This window comes from Silurus aristotelis (assembly GCF_946808225.1).
Source record: "Silurus aristotelis genome assembly, chromosome: 12".
Classification (NCBI taxonomy): Eukaryota; Metazoa; Chordata; class Actinopteri; order Siluriformes; family Siluridae; genus Silurus; species Silurus aristotelis.
The window spans coordinates 1,656,992-1,679,491 of NC_139585.1; the positions used below are offsets into that span (position 1 = coordinate 1,656,992).

A 22,500-nucleotide genomic window follows, 5' to 3' on the forward strand; every position below is an offset into this window, starting at 1 on the left:
TACTTTTGCAGCCACACTGCAGGACGTTCTGAGAAGAAAACCCCACTGTGTAAGGTCTTTCAGACGTTTTTTACTTGAATGGATTTTTATTTATTCCTCTACAATACACTCGTGTCTTTTCACAAAAATACCTGCTGCGCGGTTGCTTAATAAACATCGTCTGTGCTGAAGTGGTTTTAGCTCATTTCTTTGCTCCGTCTGTGCGTGTGTGTGTGTGTGTGTGTGTGTGTGTGTGTGTGTGTGTGTGTGTGTGTGTGTGTGTGTATGTGTGTGTATGGTCTCTGTTTGAGAACTCTGTGTGGAAACTTCTGCTGCAGGTTTGTGTACTTTCACACCGACATGAGAACGTTAAACAGGGAGGCTTTGACTTTTCTTCCTGTCCTGAAAGGAATCGCTGCACAAACATCCAGCACTCGCCAAGTAGCACCTGTGTCCCACACACACACACACACACACACACACACACACACACACACACACACACACATACACACACACAGTGCCTCTTCCAAGCCTTGTTTCCTCAGAGTACTAAAATACACCATCAGGAAAATTCCATCGGCCCTAAAAGTTGGCAAAATAAAATAACCTTATCTCCAGATCTCCTAATGTTTTTCTGTGGAACGTGCAGTTCAGACTTTTCATACAATAAGAGTTCAGTGACGTCACTTCCTGCTTTCCTACGTTACCATGTTACCTACAAATGAGCATTTATTTATTCCGCAAAAATAAAAATCTCCCTGAATGGAAAAAAAATGAGAAAAAGCTGTTTAAGTACATAAACGCATTACATTTACTTCATTACTGTTCAACACTAGTAAATAAGACCAAAGGAACTACAGCCAGTCTTTTAATATCCCGCAGTCTGCACACTCACGGGCCAGTGTACAGTGCCATCGACAAAACTATTGTGGTTTCTTGTATGAATGTGACGTATAAATGGACACACAGTAATCTCACACAGCTCCTCCTGCTACACTAATCACATCCACATGTGTGTTTCAAGAACCGAACTTGCCAGAACATAAAGATTAGTTGAACTTGGTGTCTCGGGTGTCGTTCTTACTCTTATTCGTTTTTACTGTTTGCTACGACGTCATTTTAGTGCCACCTTCAAAAAAAAATTTAGATCATCAGGGTTGATTTCTTCCATCATCATCCTCCTAGTCTCTTGAGAAACATCTCCTCCTCCAATAGCACACAGATGTTACATCGATATCCTTCAGACTGCTCAAAAGAGGTGATTTCCTCAGTGTTTGTCGGATTTCTTTTCTGAATAAATTCAGTGTCTGTTTACTGATTATAAAATCATCGTTTTAGGCTGGAAATCAGTGATACGAGGTGATATCAAAACGTTTCAAGACTCGACCTGTTTACTTTTGAGTAAAGTTTCGAGACTTCGACGATCATCATGCACGAATTGCCAAACAATTTTCGGTGGTTGAGCTCGTTGAAGGTCTTCCTGATCTCAATTCATCGTCCAGCGATGTTCTTCTGCTCTTGAAGCTCATGTGCCACTCGAACACCTTAAACGACTCGGCTCAGGGTCGGCGTGTGTCAAACGTATGTCACGTGAAACGTCTATGTGTCAGATTTTACGTTTGCTCTTTGTTCTAACTCACAGTCCGTGATGAATGCGCAGACGTTGGAACGCACGTGGGTCAGAACATCACCAGTTACACCATCAGCAGCCAAACTTTTTGACACAACCTCATAGTGTATATTGTAGACATACTTCTTATTGTTTGTGCAGTGTTTTACATTGCTGTTAATTGCTTTGTGTTTTAACTAATAATAAAAGAATACATTTTATTTAATGGCACCTCACATGACAGTCAATTACACCTTCCATACAATAAAAACACAAAACAGTTACAAACAATTTACAAATACAATATCACAGATATGCCTTATAAGACGTCTTATTTAAAAATTAGCATACATTCAATTCAATTCATGTTTATTTGTTTTGAGCTTTTAACAATGAACATCGTCTCAGAGCAGCTTTACACAGATACTGTGGTGATAAAAAAATGAAGATGTTCCTTATAAGTGTAAGTTTGTCCCTGATGAACAAGTCGATGGAGACTGTGGTGAAGGAAAAACTCCCATACGCATACATGCGCTAGTATTAGCATGAGCTTTAATTTCTAAGCCAATTAAAGTTGCCAATGTTAATCCTAATGCTAATGTTGCTCTATAGCTAAAACTGTAGCCTTAGCGCTACTTAACATTAACATTCAGTAAAGTGAGGGAAATAAAAAAGACTTGCTTCAAGTTAAATTTCCAGCTTTTTATCTGCATTTCGTCTGAACATAAAGTCGTTCACATGATGTCCATATTTAGCCAGCAGGACTTTCTATACAAATCTCTATACACAATATTCTATAACGACAGGAAATGCTTTTCAGTGTAGACCTTTCCAAAAAAATGCTCCTGAAAAATTATCTCCCCTGAACCATGTGCTGCTGAAACTTTCGCCCGGTCCACTAGCAGACTGTAGCTCCTTAATTATATATCCCGACCTCAGGGCCAGTCTCTCCAGCCAAATGGCATTCAGAAATAACTCACTTGGGCGTCCCACCCTGGCACGGCTTTACACATCTCACTTTAGAAACACGTATTTACCCAAAAACCTTTCCATAAACACCATCACTCAGAATAACGCAAATAAAACGAGACCTGAGGAACTGAGGTCGTGCCTTTCTTTATCATTCTATCCAAAGCTAAGAGTCAGTGAGGCCTTCTGTCTTCTGTCCCAAACTGGTGCATGAAGTCCAGCTCATTTCTTCATTCTCTCTAAATCTGAACTGTATGAAACTGAATATGAACTGAAACTCATGCACACACACACACACACACACACACACAACTGTGTGACTGATCTGTACAACTCAACACACACTCGTAGTCACGTCACACATCCACGTCTTCTACTTCATTATTACAAACTGTTTACTGTTTACATGCTGGTTTTTTTGCATAAACCATTTTGTTTACATTTTGTTGCATTACATGTTCACTCCTGTACTCAGTTCTCTTTTACACACTGCACTGTGTAATACACAGCAGGTTTACTGGTGGCGCTATTTTGTGTTCTGTGTATTTGTCCTGCAGTGTCTTGTGTTGTCCTGCACTGACTGTCTGTACTGTTTGCACCAGGCTGCACACGATGCACTTTACGTGGCGAGGACACCTACTAGTCCTTAACTCTGTGTTTCTATTATGTAGCTTTATGTTGTTCTATGTGGCTCCAGGGTTCTTGAGGAACCTTGTTTTATTTCACTGTGTACTGCATCAGATTTATTTGGTTGAAATGACAATAAAAGCTTCTTGACTCGACATGAAGTAGAAACCACATATCACCGATCAAAACAAGTTCAAAACAGCTTTTTTGCCTTAATAAAAAAAAATTATTATTAAAACACTGAAATGAATTTGTATTTATTTGTGTTATCTTTGGGAAATATAAATATTTGATATTGAATTATTAATCTGAATCATTTGGGCACGACGGCGGTTTAAAGCCATGTTTTAAAAAAAGTCAAACTTACGAGATTAAAGCCGCAGCAATGCGAGAATGTGGCAGTATTTTGAGAAAAATCACAGAATTGTAAGAAACATTTTGCTGTTTTGTATAAAATTGAGGCAGATGATTTGGTTGAATCAACTTTAGGTTTGGATTTAGCATTAAGGAAATTCTTCGTCTTTTGCAGTGTCCATTTACTGATTATATCAAAGAACTTCCTTACTGATTCTTTATTCTCGTATTGCTTCCACTTTATTCCTAAAATATTTTATATTTATTCTGGAAACAGAATCTAAAAATTCAATAAATAAAAGGAAAATATATAGTATAAAAACTATAAATATATATATAATATTCTATAACATAGACTATTGTTGTAGTTTCGACTTAATTTCGACTTTATTCTCGTAATATTTAATCTTTATTAAAATCAAATACAATTTTATTTGTCACTTACACATTTATAAAGAGTATGAAATGAAATGAAATGCTTATTAGAACATATAAACAGAAATAGAATATAACTATAAGTATAAAAATAGGGATACAAAAATAATAATTATATATATATATATATACAGTTTTCTTTATTTTCATGACTATGAAAATTGTAGATTCACACTGAAGGCATCAAAACTATGAATGAACACATGTGGAATTATATATGGAATTATATACATAACAAAAAAGTGTGAAACAACTGAAAAATGTCATATTGTAGGTTCTTCAAAGTAGCCACCTTTTGCTTTGATTACTGCTTTGCACACTCTTGCCATTCTCTTGATGAGCTTCAAGAGGTAGTCACCTGAAATGGTCTTCCAAAAGTCTTGAAGGAGTTCCCAGAGAGATGCTTGGCACTTGTTGGCCCTTTTGCCTTCACTCTGCGGTCCAGCTCACCCCTAAACCATCTCGATTGGGTTCAGGTCCGGTGACTGTGGAGGCCAGATCATCTGGCGCAGCACCCCATCACTCTCCTTCTTGGTCAAATAGCCCTTGATGCCTTCAGTGTGACTCTACAATTTACATAGTCATGAAAATAAAGAAAACTCTTTGAATGAGAAGGTGTGTCCAAACGTTTGGTCTGTACTGTATATATATATATATATATATATATATATATATATATATATATATATATATATATATATATATATATATATATATATATATATATATATAGTGAGGAAAATAAGTATTTAAACACCCAGCTATTTTGCAAGTTCTCCCACTTAGAAATCATGGAGGGGTCTGAAATTGTCATCGTAGGTGCATGTCCACTGTGAGAGACATAATCTAAAAAAAAAAAATCCAGAAATCACAATATATGATTTTTAAACTATTTATTTGTATGATACAGCTGCAAATAAGTATTTGAACACCTGTCTATCAGCTAGAATTCTGACCCTCAAAGACCTGTTAGTCTGCCTTTAAAATGTCCACCTCCACTACATTTATTATCCTAAATTAGATGCACCTGTTTGAGGTCGTTAGCTGCATAAAGACACCTGTCCACCCCATACAATCAGTAAGAATCCAACTACTAACATGGCCAAGACCAAAGAGCTGTCCAAAGACACTAGAGACAAAATTGTACACCTCCACAAGGCTGGAAAGGGCTACGGGGAAATTGCCAAGCAGCTTGGTGAAAAAAGGTCCACTGTTGGAGCAATCATTAGAAAATGGAAGAAGCTAAACATGACTGTCAATCTCCCTCGGACTGGGGCTCCATGCAAGATCTCACCTCGTGGGGTCTCAATGATCCTAAGGAAGGTGAGAAATCAGCCCAGAACTACATGGGAGGAGCTGGTCAATGACCTGAAAAGAGCTGGGACCACCGTTTCCAAGGTTACTGTTGGTAATACACTAAGACATCATGGTTTGAAATCATGCATGGCACGGAAGGTTCCCCTGCTTAAACCAGCACATGTCCAGGCTCGTCTTAAGTTTGCCAATGACCATTTGGATGATCCAGAGGAGTCATGGGAGAAAGTCATGTGGTCAGATGAGACCAAAATAGAACTTTTGGGTCATAATTCCACTAAACGTGTTTGGAGGAAGAAGAATGATGAGTACCATCCCAAGAACACCATCCCTACTGTGAAGCATGGGGGTGGTAGCATCATGCTTTGGGGGTGTTTTTCTGCACATGGGACAGGGCGACTGCACTGTATTAAGGAGAGGATGACCGGGGCCATGTATTGCGAGATTTTGGTGAAACAACCTCCTTCCCTCAGTTAGAGCATTGAAGATGGGTCGAGGCTGGGTCTTCCAACATGACAATGACCTGAAGCACACAGCCAGGATAACCAAGGAGTGGCTCTGTAAGAAGCATATCAAGGTTCTGGCGTGGTCTAGCCAGTCTCCAGACCTAAACCCAATAGAGAATCTTTGGAGGGAGCTCAAACTCCGTGTTTCTCAGCGACAGGCCAGAAACCTGACTGATCTAGAGAAGATCTGTGTGGAGGAGTGGGCCAAAATCCCTCCTGCAGTGTGTGCAAACCTGGTGAAAAACTACAGGAAACGTTTCACCTCTGTAATTGCAAACAAAGGCTCCTGTACCAAATATTAACATTGACTTTCTCAGGTGTTCAAATACTTATCTGCAGCTGTATCATACAAATAAATACAGTGGAACCCGGTTATCTTGCCCTCGGTTCCCTCGACAACCCTATTAAGTCGACGTTTTTGAAGTGGAACTGGCAAATTCTCGCTTTTTCTAAGCATTTTTTATCGGTTATGTCGGGGGGGAAAAAATTTGCCATTTAACGTCGGTTATCTCGGTGCAGCGCAGAAGAACTCGCGGAAGTGGCGGAAAAATCAAACCTTCCAGCTGCTCCAGGTCTTGTATTGTATACTGGTGAATCTCTGCTGTTAGTTAGTGCACATGTGCCTTTTGTTGTTAAATGTTATGCGATGAACGGGAGGCGAAGCCGCGCTTGGCGGCGCGGAAAGTGGGATGAGCAAAAGCATAGAATGAACACAGGCAGGATCGGGGGGGAATCCGCGGTGCGCTTTGGGAAGAAAAGAGCAGCCGGTGTGAGAGTGCCGGTGGGAAGACACGTACCGGGATACGCATGAGCGATAACAACGACCGCCGTGAACCAACATATACCACCAATAACGGACAGTGAGAGTGTGGAAGTTTAAATAGGAGCTGGTGATGATAAACGAGCACCAGATGTGCGCGATTAAAGCCGGGAGCTTCAGAGAAAGCGGCCGAGAAAACACCTGCCACGCTGAAGGGGGCTGAAGGGGGCGTGGCAGGTGGATTCCTGACAGATAAACATGTACTGTATGTATTTTTATAGCATGACTTCATTAAACAAATCGCGGCAACGCTGTTGTGTAAAAAAAAACCCTTCAAAAACACGTGCATGTACATTCTCATTTATTAACGCACATCATGTACATAAAGAAATTTCAAGCACGTTAATATACTGCCGCCATTTTGATTTTCGTTTATCTCGATCATCGGTTATCTCGATGCTTTTTGGCGACCCCCTAGGACATCGACATAACCGGGTTCCACTGTAGTTTAAAAATCATACATTGTGATTTCTGTTTTTTTTTTTTAGATTATGTCTCTCACAGTGGACATGCACCTACGATGACAATTTCAGACCCCTCCATGATTTCTAAGTGGGAGAACTTGCAAAATAGCAGCATGTTCAAATACTTATTTTCCTCACTGTATATATATATATATATATATATATATATATATATATATATATATATATATATATATATATATATATATATATATATATATACAAATAATATATACAATAATAAATATTCTTAAAATATATAATATTTATTCTCATAATTTTTACAATAATTATTAATGAATTAATTATTTATTGCAATTTTGATATTATTCTCAAAATATTTTGACTTTATTCTTGTAATCTTCTATTTATCTATTTTTTTTTACATAGCACTAAAACGCAGTCATAATTTAGGTGTAACAAATATGCAAAAAAAAAAAGAATAGTCGGAAGTCATTTTTACTTGTTATTATGTGTATGTGTGATTAAGATTTCCTGTGATTCAGAATTAAGGCATTTTTCTCAGACATGACTACACTGGAAACAGTCCAATGTTGCGCAACAGAAATTCAAAACTGTGTGATTTTGCTGCTGTCTCACACACCCACTCACACAAACACACACACACACACACACACACACACACACACACACACACACACACACACACACACAGAGGAAACTTTCTGCAGCTCAATTGTATTCATTCTACCACATCACATCTCTGTCACTTCCTTATCTAGGGAACACATCAATGTGTCTGAAACACAGAACCTGAAGTGTGTTTCTGCGGTCTGTGTGTGTGTGTGTGTGTGTGTGTGTGTGTGTGTGTGTGTGTGTTGCACGGTTAAAGCTGCCTGTAAGATCCAAAACGTACATCATGTAGCCATTGAAAGTAATGATGCTGTGTGTCTTCTATTCTAAAGCTTTTTAGCAGAAACTTCACTTCCTGTTCTCACTTACGTTACAGCAGCTATAAACACACATTTCATCAACAGCCTCCCTTCATTACTCTTTATTACTCTTTATTACTCTTTATTATTATAATAAGACACCAAAACACTGCTTTTTCTTCCTTAAAAGTTATAAAACAGTCCGACACTGGAGACCTCTTTTTTCAATGTTCCGTAACAAACACCTCCCATAACAAACATCTGGTGTTGCTATGGAAACGGCGTTAGAACGAGCGCATCAGCATTGCACTGTGCTACTGTCACAGCTGGAACGTTTAGGAGAATTCATCACCTCTAGTCATATAACTCAAACACTGTACAGGTGTGGACACCTGAACTGCTTCTTTTTGAACATCCCATTCCATGTTTGCTGTTATAATGAGCTCCACTCTTCTGGGAAGATGTTCCACTAGATTTTGTGGAGATTCATTCAGCTACAAGAGCGTTGGTAAAGTCAGGTCTGTGTTCACAATCATCCCAACGCTGTTCAATAGGTCTGGAGATCAATAGCAGAAGATCTTCCACATCTTCCAAACTATGTATCTTCATGGAGCTGGCTTTGTCCACAAATGTCATGCTGGATCATGTTTGGGTCTCCTAGTTCAAGTTTAAGGAAAATGTCATGCTCCAGCATCCAAAGACGTCCCACACAACTGTGTACCTGTCGGGTGGGAAAGTGTCCCAATACTTTAGTCTATACTAAGTACATCAGGAAAACTTTTTTTGGATATGTGAAGTGGGCGGGGCTTAACTAGTTCATAACCGTAGATGAAAAAAGTGACACATGAAACCTTCACGATTCCCAGCTTGGGTTCTTCTTCCAGCTCTCATGTGGAAACTCTGTCACACTGCAGTGTTTACGAGGCTGTAGAGGAGCGTGTGTGTCTGAGATGATTACACAGCACGCTAACAGCCCGAGATTACACAGCATGCAGTGTGTGTGTGTGTGTGTGTGTGTGTGTGTGTGTGTGTGTGTGTGTGTGTGTGTGTGCGTGGTCTGGAGATAGCGCTTCAAAATAACGGCTTTTAACCGAGAACGTTAAGAGCATGTAGAAGGTTGATTATGGCTTCATCAAAGCTAAGGTGTTCCAATTTGCTCTTATATTTCCTCCACTCCTCAGGAAGATGTTCCTCTAGACTTTGTGGAGATTTTGTGGAGATTTATTCAGACACAGTGGTGTTAGTAAAGTCCGGTAGTGCTGTAGTTGAGAAGGTGAGGAGGTCTGGGGTGCAGTCGTCAGCGTTCACATTCATCACAAAGGTGTACAATAGGGTTGGAGCTCAATATCAGAAGATCTTCCACACACCTCCAACCCATGGAAAGCAGATCTTCATGGTGCTGGATTTGTGTATTTATTTATTTATTCCTTGACAGAGAACATCAGCTCTCAGGGTGCGTTTTGAAATTCACAACCTTCATTAGGTTCTGAAAGACTTCACGCTTCTCTCGCTGAACATCTGCAATGCGAAACGCTCCCCCTGGGGTAAACGACACAATTTAACCCTCGTGAAAAGGGGGGGGGGGGGGTTACAATGGAGGTAGTGAGTGTAAAGAGGAAATAAAGTGACACCAGGGGGGCAGGGGGATGGAGAAAGAGAAGAAAGAGGGGAGTAAGAGTGTGAGAGAGTGATGGGGGTTTAATGGCATTCGTTCCCCTGAGAGGGCTCTCTCTGTCTCCACGCTGGAGAAAACCGAGTGAGCAAGTGTGTAGAGATGCTGAAGGTTCTTACTGCACTCTCTCGTGAAATGAACATATAACAAAAGAAATGTGAGAAAAAAGCAGAAATGCGTGAAGGAAACCAGGCTGTGATTAGAAAACACTGGTGAACGTTCCTCTTTCTTCCAAATCTGAAAACTGAAAAACCCATTTTTATCCCTAATATTCTTTCAGATGTTTAACCTCTGGTGGAACCCTTAAAGCATCAGCTGAGCGCATCAAGGAAACCATGAAGAAACCTTCATGGTTCTAAGACACTGTGCAGAGTGACGCAGAACCCTTTTTTTTTTTTTTTTATACTAAAACACATTGAACCCTTAAAAAACTATTAAGGAACCCTTGAAGAACCCTGTGTTCTATTACATTGTACAAAGTGTATGAAGTAGAAAGCTTATTTCAGGAACTACGACTTATTTGTCATCTAAAGAAGAATTGAAGAATATTTTAAAAACCATCAAGGAACCCTTAAAGAACCCTTTGTTCTAAAGCACTGTACGCAGAACACTATTTAGTAACCAAGAAACATTTTATAATCCACTGAACCATTGAAGAACGATTAAGGAACCCTTGAAGAACCCCTTTGTTCTAAGAGACTGTAAAGTGTGTGCAACGCAGAACCCCTTTTGAGAAACTTAGATACAATGAAGCCTTGAAAAACCATCAAGGAACCCATGAAGAACCTGTGTTCTAATACACTGTACAGAGTGTATAAAGTAGAAACCGTTTGTCAGGAGCAAAAACATTAAGAACCCTTAAAAAACAAATAAGGAACCTTGGAAGAACTCTTTGTTCTAAGACAATGTAGAAAATAAAACCTATTTTTCAGAAAGATTTTGTTTTTCATCTTGTTTTCATCTAAAACACTGAAGATCCCTTTGTTCTCGTGTGTGTAGAAGAAAATCCACATTCTTTCCTTTTTTAATATCAGGAACGTGTGAGAAATCCAGTGTTCTAAACATCTTTAAGGAGGTATGGTGTGTGTGTGTGTGTGTGTGTGTGTGTGTGTGTGTGTGTGTGTGTGTGTGTGTGTGTGTGTGTGTGTGTATAAGGCACATGTTTGTGGGTTTATTGTGTGTTATTTTTTCCAGGTTTCTGAATAATGTGCAATAATTCAGGATAAAAATGTGAAAAAAAGTGAAGAGTCAATTTGGATTAAAGCGCTCCTCATCCAGGTCAGAGGAGGTGTTAGATCTTCATTGCGTGATCAATAAACTGAACAATAAATAAATAAACAATAAAAACAGTAAGGGATAAAATAACAGATAAATGGTTTTACCATGTGTGCTGTGAAGATGATGTCCTGCTCACACTCCAGGCTTGGAAGTTTGTCTGATATTCCTATAACAGGTTCTCCATCATTCCCAAAATGTGTGCGTGTGTGTTTGATCCATCACATGGGCATCAATCAGCTCATCCTTATAATGGAGCGCAATAAAACACACACACACACACACACACACACACACACACACACACACACACACACACACACACTCTTGGCGTGTGTGTGTGTATGGTCACATTAAAGCCACTTCTGAATAATTCCTGAAAGTGTTTCTTCCAGCAGAATATATAAAAAGCGAGAAAAATCCAGAAGCGCGTTCCCGTACACGCGGATCGCGACTGCGGCTCCCGAATCAACGCGCGCTCCCGCGAACCTCGGAGTTAAAGCCTAGCGCCTAGTCACGTGGTACAGCCCACTACTACAAGGGGGGGGGGGGTTGTGGGGCGTGTTCGCGCTTTGAAGGATGCGTGACCTCGGAGCCACGCCCACTCAGTCAGCGTCTCAGTTTTGCTTTTGGTTTCCGGAGTGATGATGTTTATAAATATAAATATGTTAATGAATCAGGAAGTGACGCACATTCCGACTTAAATATAAAAAGTGAAAAGTGTTTCTAGTGATTGTGGTTGCTAGGCAACTGGAACATGGTCCCCCATTGTACTGTGAATAGGCTTAATGATGATTATGTAAAATAATCCAAACCACCAACATTTACCTCAGATATGTTCCTCAAAAGATCTGTTCCAGAGGGAAAACTCCGTAATTACACTATTCACATCGACTGCTAACAGTATTAGCTCCGGCCTGTGTGTGTGTGTGTGTGTGTGTGTGTGTGTGTAGACTTAAATAAGTGTATTATTCTCAGGAGAGTCACAAAACATTTCAAACAGAAGTTATTGAGATGTGAAACAATATTAGATGTTATTGCGGAATTGTGAGAAAGAGTTTTCAAACCTCATCATCTTCACCATCATCATCTTTATCATCACAATCATCATCACCACCACCATCATCATCACCATCATCACAATCATCATCACCACCACCACCACCACCACCACCACCACCACCATCATCACCACGATCACAATCATTATCACCATCATCATCATCATCATCATCATCATCATCATCAACACAATCACCATCAGCACCATCATCATCTTCATCATTATCATGACAATCATCATCATCATCATCACCACCATCATCATCACCATCATCACAATCATCTTCACAACCACAATCATCATCATCACTACCACCATCATCCTCACCACCATCATCAGAATCATCATCACCACCACCATCACCATCATCACAATCATCATCACCATCCTCTTCATCATCATGACAATCATCATCAGTACCACCACCACCACCACCATCATCTTCACCACCACCATCATCACCGCCATAATCATCATCATCATCATCATCATCATCACAATCATCATTACAACCAACTCCACCATCTTCACCACCATCACAATCATCATCATTATCACAATCAGCATTACCATCATCATCTTCATCATCATCACAATCATCGTCACCACCACCATCATCCTCTTTACCACCATCACCATCATCACAATTATCATCACCACCTCCACCATTGTCATCACCAGAGTCTATTGTCTTCCAGAGGTTCAGCTGGATGTCCAACAGCTGAAGAACATGAACACAAGGCTGTGAAAACCCCCAGCTGTGGTCTTCAGGCTCTAATGTGTGGTGTTGCATTGATGGTGTGAACTGTAAGATGGTGGAGCAGAGTGAGGACTGTGTGAGATGTTGAGATGGTACCAGAGACCAGGGTTTTGGGTGAAAAGAGAGGAAGTGAAGTATGAAAATCACTAAAGGGTTTAATTCAGGAGATCTGCAGAGTGACAGCAACTAAAGTACGCTGAAGAGCAAAAAGAAGTTTTATATCAAATCAAATCAAAGAGTAGCGTTACACGTTACACGTTACACGTTTCACGTCAGCCTGCGTGATGGAGCATTCAGACCCCCTCACACACACACACACACACACACACACACACACACACACACACACACACACACACACACACATACACACACACTGTTCCACCACAGCAAGGTTACACACTTCACCTAATCCACACACCCAAACAATCCCAAATTATGATCGAATGCACGTGGCTTTATACGTGAGTCTCACTGCCCCCCCCCCCCTCCAAATCACTCTTCTCCCTGTATCATCTCCAGATCTTATTTGAAGTTCTAGTACAGTGAGACTCTAGTAGTGAGTGGAGACATGCAGGTAGTTGGTGTGAAAGAGGCAAATGTAGAGGACAGAGGAGAAGAATGATCTGATCCATTTAAAGGATGTAAATAATAATCCTCTTCTTCTTTACATCCTTTAAATGGTCTATAATGTTCTTTCTCTCTCTCTCTCTCTCTCTCTCTCTCGCTCTCGCTCTCTCTCTCGCTCTCGCTCTCTCTCTCTCTCTCTCTCTCTCGCTCTCGCTCTCTCTCTCGCTCTCGCTCTCGCTCTCTCTCTCTCTCTCTCTCGCTCTCGCTCTCTCCTCTCTCTCTCCTCTCTCTCTTCCCCCCCTCTCTCTGTCTCTCTCTCTCTCTCTTTCTCTCTCTCTCTCTCTCTCCTCTCCCCCCCCTCTCTCTCTCGCTCTCTCCTCTCTCTCTCCTCTCTCTCTTCCCCCCCTCTCTCTGTCTCTCTCTCTCTCTTTCTCTCTCTCTCTCTCCTCTCCCCCCCCTCTCTCTCTCTCTCTCTCTCTCCCTCTCTCTATATATATATTTCTTTCTCTCTCTCTCTCTCTCTCTCTCTCTCTCTCTCTCTCTCTCTCTCTCTCTCTCTCTCTCCTCTTTTTTGTATTTATACATTGTGTTGTGTATATAATATAATATATAATATAAACTCTATTATCTTTCATATTTCTCATTCCTTTTTTTCAACAGCAACAGTGAAATTTCCCCACTTCTCTTCTCTTCTCTTCTCTTCTCTTCTCTTCTCTTCTCTTCTCTTCTCTTCTCTTCTCTTCTCTTCTCTTCTGGAAATATAGTGTATAAAACAGAAATGAAGCACAGCGTAAACAAATATTTATATGAATGAAAAGCAAATTATCCATAGAAGTGAATGTAAATGTAAAGAGAATAAAGTGATGTGTGACTGTAATATAAAGTGCTGAGTTGATCTGATGTATTTGAGACTTCAGCTCAGAGCAGATCGAGTGTTTTCTCTTCAGTGCTGCTGACACACTGCACTCCTGGTGTTCTAACAGTGTTCTAACAGTTTCTCCTCATTCTTCAGCGCTTCACACGTGGACACGATCTGGTCCTGTGGTGGACATGTTTTTCTGTGTCTCCACGTCTCTATATTCAGCTCGTGTGCTCTGAGTCTGGAGTCTGGAGTCTGGAGCTGCTCAACGTGACTCTGTTTTTATCTGAGACTGTGTTCAGATCTTCTGCTCTACTGTTTTCTCTCTTCAGATTTTACTGCTGTTTTGTTGGAGTTCCTCAGTGACTGATGGAAGTTTGTTTGATTTGTGCTGTAATTTGTAAAATTCTCCCCAAACGGAAATATTTCAGTAAATTACACAAACGTGAAAAAAAGCTACTTAAGTACAGTAATGAAGTACATTTCCTTCCTGTCTGATCATCAGCACAATCAAAACACATACAAATAAAACCCTTCATCCAAAATCGGATCATTTCTGTAGCTTGTAACTCATTTTGGAGCAGAAACATCACACAAATATATAAAAAAAAATCAACAACAAATACAAGCTAGCAGCTGAGTGAGATGGCGAACAGGAGAGATGTGATCAGATCTCCTCACCCCCACGCTCACACATGGAGGTAGAAGTTTCATGGTTTGAGGTTGTTTTGGAGCAGAGAAGATTCCTAAAAGTGAAAGTGAACCAACACGAACACAGTCCACACTTCAACACCATGCAGGTTCATCTCTTCTGCGGCTCGTTGGAACCGACTTTAGCGTACAAGAAGACGATGAGATGAAGCACACATCTGAGTTCTGTACATGTTATTTAGAGAGCAGACAGACGTCTGGAGTGACATCTATCATGGAACCACCTGCCCAGTCACCGCACCTCAATCCTACCGAACTGCTCTGAGACGAAAAGAAGTCTCCAACTAGTGAAGAACATCTATGAGCTTTTACAAGAGACACAGCAAAGTATTTCAGCTGAACCTTTGGAGAAACAAAGTGTCCGGATGTTGAGAGTGTGGAAAGCTGTTCTTCATGATAACAGAGGATTTTCACTGAGAATAAAGTTTATTATTATAGATTTGTTTGGTCAAAGGAACTCTTCAGACAGTTACATCACCGAATGTGTGTTGCTTAGAAATTAAAGGAACATGTATGTGTCTCTCAATCCATCGTTCACGTTTACCAACGAACGCCAACTCCCATAGTGCACTGCGCGGGGCACTATGACAACTTCCGGTTAGAACTTTCAGGAAATTTCCTTCGCGTTGCGTCAAGTGTGAGTCGCGCAGTGAAGGTGAAGAGACTCGTGTTACCTGCCGGTGAGTTTATTATTATATTCAGATTTTATTATCACATAAACACACATTTGAACAGAAACATCTTTACATATTCATTTGTTTTTGAGCTTTTAAGTGCGACCGTGAACTAGCCGAGATACGCTAGCATGAATTTAGCGGTGTAGCAATACACGTTTACTTTTTATATTAAATACTTATTACACAATTATATAACATTACACAATTATATAACATTACACAATTATATAACATTACACAATTATATAACATTACAACACGTTCATCACATCAATACTCTAACATAAATATAATTATATAACATTACAACACGTTCATCACATCAATACTCTAACATAAATATAATTATATAACATTACAACACGTTCATCACATCAATACTCTAACATAAATATAATTATATAACATTACAACACGTACATCACATCAATACTCTAACATAAATATAATTATATAACATTACAACACGTTCATCACATCAATACTCTAACATAAATATAATCATATAACATTACAACATGTACATCACATCAATACTCTAACATAAATATAATCATATAACATTACAACACGTTCATCACATCAATACTCTAACATAAATATAATTATATAACATTACAACATGTACATCACATCAATACTCTAACATAAATATAATCATATAACATTACAACACGTTCATCACATCAATACTCTAACATAAATATAATCATATAACATTACAACATGTACATCACATCAATACTCTAACATAAATATAATCATATAACATTACAACATGTTCATCACATCAATACTCTAACATAAATATAATTATATAACATTACAACACGTTCATCACATCAATACTCTAACATAAATATAATCATATAACATTACAACACGTTCATCACATCAATACTCTAACATAAATATAATCATATAACATTACAACACGTACATCACATCAATACTCTAACATAAATATAATTATATAACATTACAACACGTACATCGCATCAATACTCTAACATAAATATAATTATATAACATTACAACACGTACATCGCATCAATACTCTAACATAAATATAATTATATAACATTACAACACGTACATCGCATCAATACTCTAACATAAATATAATTATATAACATTACAACACGTACATCACATCAATACTCTAACATAAATATAATCATATAACATTACAACACGTACATCACATCAATACTCTAACATAAATATAATTATATAACATTACAACACGTACATCACATCAATACTCTAACATAAATATAATTATATAACATTACAACACGTACATCACATCAATACTCTAACATAAATATAATCATATAACATTACAACACGTACATCACATCAATACTCTAACATAAATATAATCATATAACATTACAACACGTACATCACATCAATACTCTAACATAAATATAATTATATAACATTACAACATGTACATCACATCAATACTCTAACATAAATATAATCATATAACATTACAACACGTTCATCGCATCAATACTCTAACATAAATATAATCATATAACATTACAACACGTTCATCGCATCAATACTCTAACATAAATATAATCATATAACATTACAACATGTACATCACATCAATACTCTAACATAAATATAATCATATAACATTACAACACGTTCATCACATCAATACTCTAACATAAATATAATTATATAACATTACAACACGTACATCACATCAATACTCTAACATAAATATAATCATATAACATTACAACACGTACATCACATCAATACTCTAACATAAATATAATTATATAACATTACAACACGTACATCACATCAATACTCTAACATAAATATAATTATATAACATTACAACATGTACATCACATCAATACTCTAACATAAATATAATTATATAACATTACAACACGTTCATCACATCAATACTCTAACATAAATATAATCATATAACATTACAACACGTTCATCGCATCAATACTCTAACATAAATATAATCATATAACATTACAACATGTACATCACATCAATACTCTAACATAAATATAATCATATAACATTACAACACGTTCATCACATCAATACTCTAACATAAATATAATCATATAACATTACAACACGTACATCACATCAATACTCTAACATAAATATAATCATATAACATTACAACACGTACATCACATCAATACTCTAACATAAATATAATCATATAACATTACAACACGTACATCACATCAATACTCTAACATAAATATAATCATATAACATTACAACACGTACATCACATCAATACTCTAACATAAATATAATCATATAACATTACAACATGTACATCACATCAATACTCTAACATAAATATAATTATATAACATTACAACATGTACATCACATCAATACTCTAACATAAATATAATCATATAACATTACAACATGTACATCACATCAATACTCTAACATAAATATAATTATATAACATTACAACACGTTCATCACATCAATACTCTAACATAAATATAATCATATAACATTACAACATGTACATCGCATCAATACTCTAACATAAATATAATTATATAACATTACAACACGTTCATCACATCAATACTCTAACATAAATATAATCATATAACATTACAACACGTTCATCGCATCAATACTCTAACATAAATATAATTATATAACATTACAACACGTACATCACATCAATACTCTAACATAAATATAATCATATAACATTACAACACGTTCATCACATCAATACTCTAACATAAATATAATTATATAACATTACAACACGTTCATCACATCAATACTCTAACATAAATATAATCATATAACATTACAACACGTTCATTACATCAATACTCTAACATAAATATAATTATATAACATTACAACACGTTCATCACATCAATACTCTAACATAAATATAATTATATAACATTACAACATGTACATCACATCAATACTCTAACATAAATATAATCATATAACATTACAACACGTTCATCACATCAATACTCTAACATAAATATAATTATATAACATTACAACACGTACATCACATCAATACTCTAACATAAATATAATCATATAACATTACAACATGTACATCACATCAATACTCTAACATAAATATAATCATATAACATTACAACATGTTCATCACATCAATACTCTAACATAAATATAATTATATAACATTACAACACGTTCATCACATCAATACTCTAACATAAATATAATTATATAACATTACAACACGTACATCACATCAATACTCTAACATAAATATAATCATATAACATTACAACATGTACATCACATCAATACTCTAACATAAATATAATCATATAACATTACAACATGTTCATCACATCAATACTCTAACATAAATATAATTATATAACATTACAACACGTTCATCACATCAATACTCTAACATAAATATAATTATATAACATTACAACACGTTCATCACATCAATACTCTAACATAAATATAATCATATAACATTACAACACGTTCATCACATCAATACTCTAACATAAATATAATCATATAACATTACAACACGTTCATCACATCAATACTCTAACATAAATATAATTATATAACATTACAACACGTTCATCACATCAATACTCTAACATAAATATAATTATATAACATTACAACACGTACATCACATCAATACTCTAACATAAATATAATCATATAACATTACAACACGTACATCACATCAATACTCTAACATAAATATAATTATATAACATTACAACACGTTCATCACATCAATACTCTAACATAAATATAATCATATAACATTACAACACGTTCATCACATCAATACTCTAACATAAATATAATTATATAACATTACAACACGTACATCGCATCAATACTCTAACATAAATATAATCATATAACATTACAACACGTTCATCACATCAATACTCTAACATAAATATAATCATATAACATTACAACACGTTCATCACATCAATACTCTAACATAAATATAATTATATAACATTACAACACGTTCATCACATCAATACTCCAACATAAATATAATCATATAACATTACAACATGTACATCACATCAATACTCTAACATAAATATAATTATATAACATTACAACACGTACATCACATCAATACTCTAACATAAATATAATCATATAACATTACAACACGTACATCACATCAATACTCTAACATAAATATAATTATATAACATTACAACACGTACATCACATCAATACTCTAACATAAATATAATCATATAACATTACAACACGTTCATCACATCAATACTCTAACATAAATATAATTATATAACATTACAACACGTTCATCACATCAATACTCCAACATAAATATAATCATATAACATTACAACACGTTCATCACATCAATACTCTAACATAAATATAATCATATAACATTACAACATGTTCATCACATCAATACTCTAACATAAATATAATCATATAACATTACAACATGTTCATCACATCAATACTCTAACATAAATATAATCATATAACATTACAACACGTTCATCACATCAATACTCCAACATAAATATAATCATATAACATTACAACACGTACATCACATCAATACTCTAACATAAATATAATTATATAACATTACAACATGTACATCACATCAATACTCTAACATAAATATAATCATATAACATTACAACATGTACATCACATCAATACTCTAACATAAATATAATTATATAACATTACAACATGTACATCACATCAATACTCTAACATAAATATAATCATATAACATTACAACACGTTCATCACATCAATACTCCAACATAAATATAATCATATAACATTACAACACGTTCATCACATCAATACTCTAACATAAATATAATCATATAACATTACAACATGTTCATCACATCAATACTCTAACATAAATATAATCATATAACATTACAACATGTTCATCACATCAATACTCTAACATAAATATAATCATATAACATTACAACACGTTCATCACATCAATACTCCAACATAAATATAATCATATAACATTACAACACGTACATCACATCAATACTCTAACATAAATATAATTATATAACATTACAACATGTACATCACATCAATACTCTAACATAAATATAATCATATAACATTACAACACGTTCATCACATCAATACTCTAACATAAATATAATCATATAACATTACAACACGTTCATCACATCAATACTCTAACATAAATATAATTATATAACATTACAACACGTTCATCACATCAATACTCTAACATAAATATAATTATATAACATTACAACACGTTCATCACATCAATACTCTAACATAAATATAATTATATAACATTACAACATGTACATCACATCAATACTCTAACATAAATATAATTATATAACATTACAACATGTACATCACATCAATACTCTAACATAAATATAATCATATAACATTACAACACGTACATCACATCAATACTCTAACATAAATATAATTATATAACATTACAACATGTACATCACATCAATACTCTAACATAAATATAATTATATAACATTACAACATGTACATCACATCAATACTCTAACATAAATAACATTAATAACTATTATATATATGAACTCAAGTCAAGAGGCTTTTATTGTCATTTCTACTTTACACAGTACACAGTAAAAAACGAGACAACGTTTCTCCCGAACCCTGGTGCTACACTAAACAACAAAACAACATCGAGCTACAACACAAGCTACATAAAGTGCATCGAGTGCAAACAGTGCAGACAGACAGTGCAGACAGACAGACAGTGCATGCAGACAAACAGTGCAGACAGTGCAGACAGACAGTGCAGACAGACAGTGCAGACAGACAGTGCAGACAGACAGTGCAGACAGACAGACAGTGCAGACAGACAGACAGACAGTGCAGACAGTGCAGACAGACAGACAGTGCAGACAGACAGACAGTGCAGACAGACAGACAGACAGTGCAGACAGACGACACAAGACAAGACCCAAAACCCAACTGTATACTGTACTGTACGAGAAGACTAAAAACTATACAAACTATAAACTATACCCCAGAAGTGAGTATACACAGAACAATGTAGTGCAAAAATACAGCAGCAGTCGAAGGTGCAAAAAAACAGCATGTAAACAGTATAATAGTGATAAATGATAAATGTGCAAAAAAACAGCAGATGAGAATAATAAATAATAAATAAATGAAAGGGGGTGGAATGGATTGAGATGAGTGACGAGTGTGTGTTAAGTGTTAAGTCCAGGAAAGATTTTACAGTTCGGTAACACACATGTGAGTGTGTGTGTGTGTGTGTGTGTGTGTGTGTGTGTGTGTGTGTGTGTGTGTGTGTGTGTGTGTGTGTGTGTGTGTGTGAGTGTGTGAGAGTTCCGTTTCATTTCTGTGTGTTGAGTAGCCTGATGGCTTGTGGAAAGAAACTGTTGCACAGTCTTGTTGTGGCGGCCCGAATGCTTCGGAACCGTTTTCCTGATGGCAGGAGGGTAAAAAGTGTGTGTGACGGGTGTGTGTGGTCGTCCACAATGCTGTGTGCTTTGCGGAAGCAGCGTGTAGTGTATATAGTTATATAACTAGGAGACCCAAATCCCTGTTCCAGCATCACATTGCCTCTGTCCACAAAGTCATCTCCATGAAGATCTGCTTTCTATGGGTTGGATTTGGTGAAAGATCTTCTGCTCTATATAGGGATAAACCTCTTGAACATGAATGAATGTGAACTCTGACTGCACCCCCAGGCCTCCTCACCGTCTCACCTACTCCAGTACCTCAATTTACTAACACACTTCTCCACTAAATCTAGTAGAACATCTCCCCAGAATATAATAACAGTATAATAACAGTACCATGTTTTTACTGA

General features: G+C 36.5%; 2 protein-coding genes across 2 annotated transcripts in view; one reads left to right on the forward strand and one right to left on the reverse strand.

The window, feature by feature from the left end:
- The window catches only part of LOC310734975 (carbohydrate sulfotransferase 3-like), a 20,561-nt gene extending 9,134 nt beyond the window's left edge, over positions 1-11,427 (reverse strand). The window contains exon 1 of the mRNA XM_083557518.1: positions 11,028-11,427. The gene's annotated coding sequence lies outside the window, so the exon portion shown is untranslated. The remainder of the gene's footprint in view (positions 1-11,027) is intronic.
- Positions 11,428-15,458: 4,031 nt separating this feature from the next.
- Positions 15,459-22,500, forward strand: part of LOC310735023 (growth hormone-inducible transmembrane protein-like) — a 16,331-nt gene continuing 9,289 nt past the window's right edge. The window contains exon 1 of the mRNA XM_083557604.1: positions 15,459-15,563. The gene's annotated coding sequence lies outside the window, so the exon portion shown is untranslated. The remainder of the gene's footprint in view (positions 15,564-22,500) is intronic.